A 7,200-nucleotide genomic window follows, 5' to 3' on the forward strand; every position below is an offset into this window, starting at 1 on the left:
TAAAATTTTCTTGGATTCATGTTGCTTGCCCAAGCATTTTACCATGTGCAAAGGTTATGGACAAGTTTCATAAACCCAAATTGGTAGCAATTGCTCCCCCTACATATGTGCTAAGAGTTTGGATTTGAAAGCTTTGCAGATATGCTTGAATAGGAAATATAGGAGTCAATTTCTACCAAATGATGCTAAGGTGTAAAGAATGGACCTTTGAAGCGTGATACCAATCGGAGTTGCCAATATACACCATCCTTAGCACCATTAGTAACTAGACATTCACAAAACTAGAACACCTCATGAGATCAACATTATAAACAAGGTTCTAGTACTACTTGTGAAACAACTAAAGGTCTAGTTACACTACCTACGCATGCTAGTTTTTCATTTCATCAATCAAGCCTACAACTAGCATACACCACACAAGCAAGGCATCGGAGAGAAAGCTTCTAAAGCTAATGCAAATGCAAGCAACCATATGTGATGCACATACAAATGCAACATACAAGTTTATGAGCTTGCTCCCCCTACTTGTGTGCTTCAAAATTTTAATTGATCCCCTTCTTTTATCATGTTACTCCCCTACTTTTAAATCTTTATGAAATTTTCTTCCCCTTTGTCATCAAAGACCACAAAAGGTGAGCTCAAATTTTAGATAGGTTAGTGTGAGACCATGTGAAGTGAGATCATTTTCCCAAATTGGTCCAATCTAGATTACTTGCCTAAGATATTTAACTCGGTTTGATCCAAGGACAAGCTTCTTCACACCTCCGAATAAGGGTTATCTTGTACCATGTTGAGTTAAACACTTATAGCTCATATTCTAGATCAAACACTAGGATTGCAAGCCCATAAACATGTCATATGCTACCGCTAGATCAAGTCAAGCATAGAAACCATAGTGGTACCATATAAGCATCAAAATCATTTGGTTTTCATGAATGATCCTAAGACATGTAAGGAATGACTAGATGCACTCAACAAGTCCTTAGCAAAGATGGATGACATGTCAATCAATTTTACCTTGCTTTGCTCGAAGGAGAGGCATGTCATATAGTGGGGGTGCATCAACACATATTTGAGAAGTCAAGTATGTTCAATTCATTCCTTAGCTTGCAAAACCTCTTCTCATCAAGTGGCTTGGTGAATATATCGGCAAGTTGATCATCGGTGCCTATACTCTCAATGCAAATGTCCCCTTTTTGTTGGTGATCTCTTATGAAATGATGGCGGACATCTATGTGCTTTGTTCTTGAATGTTGAACCGGATTGTTGGTGAGTTTCACGGCACTTTCATTGTCACATAGCAATGGCACTTGCTTGAAGTTGATTCCAAAGTCCTTCAAAGTTGCCTTCATCCATAGGATCTGTGCACAACAACTACCGGCCGCAATGTACTCCGCTTCAGCGGTTGATATTGCAACACTATTTTGCTTCTTGGATGACCATGAGACAAGTGATCTTCCCAACAATTGACATGTGCCCGATGTGCTTCTTCTTTCAACTTTGCATCCCGCATAGTCCGAGTCGGAATATCCAACAAGTTCAAATTTTGCACCTTTGGGATACCACAAGCCAATATTTTGTGTATGCTTCAAGTACCTCAATATTCTCTTTGTTGCCTTCAAATGACTTTCTCTTGGTGAGGTTTGAAATCTTGCACACATGCATACACTAAATATGACATCCGGTCTTGATGTGGTCACATAGAGTAGGCTTCCAATCATAGACCGATACAACTTTTGATCCACCATGTTTCCACTTGTATCACTATCTAGGCTTCCATTTGTTCCCATTGGAGTGCTAATTGCCTTTGCATCATCCATACCAAACTTCTTGAGCATGTCTTTTATGTACTTGCCTTGACTCACAAATGTGCCATTCTTCAATTGCTTGATTTGAAGACCAAGGAAGTAACTAAGCTCTCCAATCATTGACATCTCAAACTCATTAGCCATCATGTTCCCAAACTCCTCACAAAATTCTTGGTTGGTTGATCCAAATATGATATCATCAACATAGATTTGCAACACAAACAAGTCCTTGCCAATCTTCTTGGTGAAGGTCAACCTTGCCCATCTTGAAACCTTTAGAGAGTAAGAAATTTCTCAATCTCTCATACCATGCTCTTGGTGCTTGCTTCAAACCATACAATGCCTTTCTTAGCTTGTAAACAAGGTTGGGTTTCTTGTCATCCTCAAAACCGGGAGGTTGCTCAACATAGACTTCTTCATTGATATAGCCATTGAGAAATGCACTCTTCACATCCATTTGGTATAGCTTGATGTTATGTGCACAAGCATAGGCCAACAAGATCCTAATTGCTTCCAATCTTGCAACCGGGGCATATGTTTCACCAAAGTCAAGACCTTCAACTTGAGTATAGCCTTGAGCTACCAATCTTGCTTTGTTCCTTACAATTATCCCATCTTGATCTTGCTTGTTGCGAAAGACCCATCTAGTACCAATGACATTATGATCACTAGGCCTCTCAACTAATTCCCATACTTGATTTCTCTTGAAATTGTCGAGCTCTTCGTGCATAGCATTAACCCAATCAACATCTCTCAATGCTTCATCAATCTTCTTTGGCTCAATGTGAGACACAAAGGAGAAATGCTCACAAAATGATGCTAATCTTGATCTAGTTTGCACTCCTCTTTGAATGCCGCCTATGATATGATCCAATGGATGATCTCTTGCAATATTTGTTGGTTGGAGTATTTGCACTTGATTGCTTGCACTTTGTTGATCATGAGATGATGTATTAGCTTGTTGATTTTGCACTTGTGTACCACTTGTACTAGCTTGATTTGATCATGAGAACCACTAGCTTGCACATTAGAGGTAGGAAGCACTTGATCTTTGTCATCTTCAACATCAATCACCTCTCTAGGCCTTAAATCACCAATATCCATATTCTTCATTGCATCGGCCAATTGAGTGCCTCTCACATCATCTAGATTCTCTTCTTCCTCTTGAGAGCCATTTGTTTCATCAAACTCAACATCATGCACCTCTTCAAGAGCACCACTAGCCAAATTCCACACTCTATAAGCTTTGCTAGTAGTGGAGTAACCAAGCAAGAAGCCTTCATCACATTTCTTTTCAAATTTACTCAATCTAGTGCCTTTCTTCAATATGTAGCATTTGCAACCAAAAACCCGAAAGTATGCAATGTTGGGCTTTCTTCCATTCAAGAGCTCATATGGTGTCTTCTCCATCATTGGGTGACAATAGAGTCGGTTGCTATAGTAGCAAGCCGTGTTGATTGCTTCGGCCCAAAAAGAATGACTCACATTGTACTCACTCAACATTGATCTTGCCATGTCAATCAAGGTTCTATTCTTCCTCTCAACAAGACCATTTCATTGTGGAGTGTACTTGGCCGAGAATTGATGCCTAATACCAAATTCATCACAAAGCTCATCAACTCTTGTGTTCTTGAATTCACTTCCATTGTCACTTCTCACTTTCTTGATGGTTGTTTCAAACTCATTGTGTATTCTCTTGATAAATGATTTGAAAGTTGCAAAAGCATCACTCTTGTCACTAAGAAAGAATACCCATGTGTATCTTGTGAAATCATCCACTATCACAAATCCATATTTGTTTCCACCAATGCTTGTGTATGTGGTTGGTCCAAATAAGTCCATGTGCAACAACTCAAATGCCTTGCATGTACTCATGATGCTTTTCTTTGGATGAGTGTTGCCAACCTACTTTCCGGCTTGACATGAACTACAAAGCTTGTCTTTCTCAAATGTGACATCTTTCAAGTCTCTAAGAAGATCATGCTTGACTAACTTGTTTAATTGTTTCATTCCAACATGACCAAGCCTTCTATGCCATAACCAACCCATGCTAGATTTAGTGAGCAAGCATGTTGACAATTGAGCTTCACTAGCATTGAAATCAACCAAGTATAGATTCTCATATCTAAAGCCTTTGAATATCAAGTTAGAGCCATCTACACTTATGATCTCTACATCATCAACTCCAAATATGCATTTGAAACCAAGATCACAAAGTTGAGCTACGGATAGTAAGTTGAAGTTCAAGCTCTCTACTAGTAGCACATTGGAAATGCTCAAGTCATTAGATATAGCAATTTTACCAAGCCCTTTGACCTTGCCTTTGCCATTGTCACCAAATGTGATACTATCAACACCATTGTCATCATTTGGATTGATTGAATTGAACATTCTTGAATCACCGGTCATGTGTTGTGTGCACCCACTATCAAGCACCCAATGCCTTCCTCCGGCTTTATAGTTTACCTACAAAACAAATCAATGTTTCTTGGGTACCCATACTTGTTTGGGTCCTTGGAGGTTAGTGACTAAGCTTTTTGGTACCCAAATGGCCTTCTTCTTTGGACCCACAATTGGTGTACCAACAAACTTAGCATGCACACCCTTCTCACCCTTGGTAAGCACATAACAAGAATCAAAAGGAATGTAAGGTACATTAGCATTTTTCTTATTCTTGTTCATTTTGTTGCAATTAAGCTCTAAGTGCCCAACTTGCTTGCATTTGTTGCAATATCGACCATTGCTCTTCACAAAGCTAGGCTTGTGAGTTGCAAAGGCTTTCTTGCCCTTCTTGGGGGTATAGCCTAATCCCTCTTTATTGAGAGAAAACCTTTGGCTACCCAAGCACTTTAGCAAGCGGGCCTCACCACCATAGGCTTTCCCTAGGGCGTGAGTGAGCTCATCCACCTCTCTCTTGAGAGTCTCATTCTCAACCTTTAGTGAGGTGTCACAAGTGACACTAACACTAGAAGTGGAGGTAGAGTTGGTGGTGGTGGATGAAGACCTACAAGAAGAGTTAGTGGCCACAACAATAGGTAGGTTGGGTGATTCCTTAATTAAGTCACATGTTGTGCCCACATCACATGATATAACAACCTTTTCCTTGTTCTCTTCTAACAACAAGAAGTGAGCTTTCTCAAGCTTGGTGTGAGCCTTGCCAAGCTCTTATGGGCTTCCACTAGCCTCTCATGATTAGCATTGAGCTCATCAAAGGATTGCTCAAGAGCTTTTAACTTCTTGGTCAATTCTTTGCACTTCTTGTTTTTAGATTGAATAAGTGAATCGGCTTGTTCTAGCATGTCCATGAGTTGTTCATTAGTGAATTCATTTTCATCATCACTATCACTATCATGTTCATGTTCACTTTCACTTTCACTCTCATCATATTGTACCTTGTGGCCCTTGGCCATGAAGCATGAAGGAGTGTCGAAGAGTGATGGCTTGTTGTTGATAGCAATGCTTGCAAGTGCCTTCTTCTTGGATGCCTTGTCATCATCACTAGAATCATCATCCGAAGAAGCATCACTATCCCATGTCACAACATAGGATCCACCCTTCTTCTTCTTCTTGAAGACCATCTTCTTCTCTTTCTTTTCTTTCTTCTCCTTCTTGTTCTTCTTGTCATGCTCATCATTGTCACTATTGTAAGGACAATCCGCCACAATATGATCGGGGCTTTTGCACTTGTAGCATAGCCTCACATGCTCCTTGTTCTTGAAGTGATCTCTTCTCTTTCTTGTGTGATAGCCCTTCTTCTTCATCATCTTGCCAAACTTGCGGACGAAGAGTGCTAGTGCTTCATCATCACTATCATCATTAGAGCACTCGTCATCACTTGATTCTTCTTTCTTGGCCTTGCCCTTGTTCTTGCTCTTGGATGAAGAGCTAGCTTTGAATGCTACACTCTTCTTCTTCTTGTCATCATCATCCTTCTTCATGACCTCATCATCATCATTGTCATTGTATTGATCTTCGGTCATGACATCTCCAAGTACCTCATTGGGAGATACACCCGTCAATCCTCCTCTAAATATGATGGTTCTCAATGTCTTGAACCTCTTGGGCAAGCACATCAAGAACTTGTGAATGAAGTCCTCATCCTTCACTTTCTCACCAAGTCCCTTGAGATCATTGATGATCACTTGGAGCCTATAGAACATCTCCGGGATTGACTCATCATCCTTCATCTTGAAGTTTGAAAGCTTGTCCTTGAGCATGTACAACTTGGCACTTTTTACCGTTGTAGTGCCCTCATATGTTTCTTCAAGCCTTGTCCACACTTCACTAGCCTTCTCAAGATCTTTGACTTGCTCAAACACCTTTGAATCAATGCCATTGTATATCGTGTTGAGAGCCATAGTATTACATTCCTTGTTTGCTCTCTCATTGTCGGTGGGGTTGGCGGGGTCAAGGATCACAAAGTCATTCTCCGTGACTTCCCACACTCTATCATTGATTGATCCAAGGTACATTTTCATTTTTCTCTTCCAATAGTCAAAAGAACATGTGCCATCAAAGAATGGTGGTTTGCCCCCAACATGGTTGAACACTATTTGAGCCATAATTTGAACACCGAGGTTGTTAAACCTTCACAAACGGTAACCATGGCTCTGATACCACTTGAAAGGTCCTAATATGGCTAGAGGGGGGGGGGGTGAATAGCCTATTTAAAAATTCTACAAAACTCACTAGAGCAAGTGGTTAGTAAATAACAAAGCGAAGCTTTTTGCTCTAGCTCTAGTGGGGTGTTGCAAGCCACCTATCCAACAATTCTAGTTGATATGATCACTAGGCACACAAGAGCTAAGTCACTACTTACACTAGAGAGCTATCTAAAGTTTCTATACATGTAAGTAAGCTACTTTAGTTTGCGGGAAAGTAAGAGAGATGGTTTGATCTTTATACCGCCGCGTAGAGGGGATGAACCAATCAATAATATGAAGTCCAATCACCGAGAGAAATCCAAAGTACAATCACAATGGAGACACACGATTTTCTCCCGAGGTTCACGTGCTTGCCGGCACGCTACGTCCCTGTTGTGTCGACCAACACTTGGTGGTTCGGTGGCTAAGAGGTGTAGCACGAACCTCGTCCTCACTAGGACACCACAAGAACCTACCCACAAGTGAGGTAACTCAATGACACGAGCACTTTACTAGAGTTACCTTTCGGCTCTCCGCCGGGGAAGGTACAGGACCCCTCACAATCACCGGGAGATGGCCACGAACAATCACCAACTCGTGCCAATCCTCCTCCGCTGCTCCAAGCCGTCTAGGTGGCGGCAACCACCAAGAGTAACAAGAAAACCGCAGCAAAAACGATCCCCAAGTGCCACTAGATGCAATCACTCAAGCAAATGCACTTGGAGTCACTCCCAATCTCACAAAGATGT

Source organism: Sorghum bicolor, chromosome 1 (genome assembly GCF_000003195.3).
Source record: "Sorghum bicolor cultivar BTx623 chromosome 1, Sorghum_bicolor_NCBIv3, whole genome shotgun sequence".
NCBI lineage: Eukaryota > Viridiplantae > Streptophyta > Magnoliopsida > Poales > Poaceae > Sorghum > Sorghum bicolor.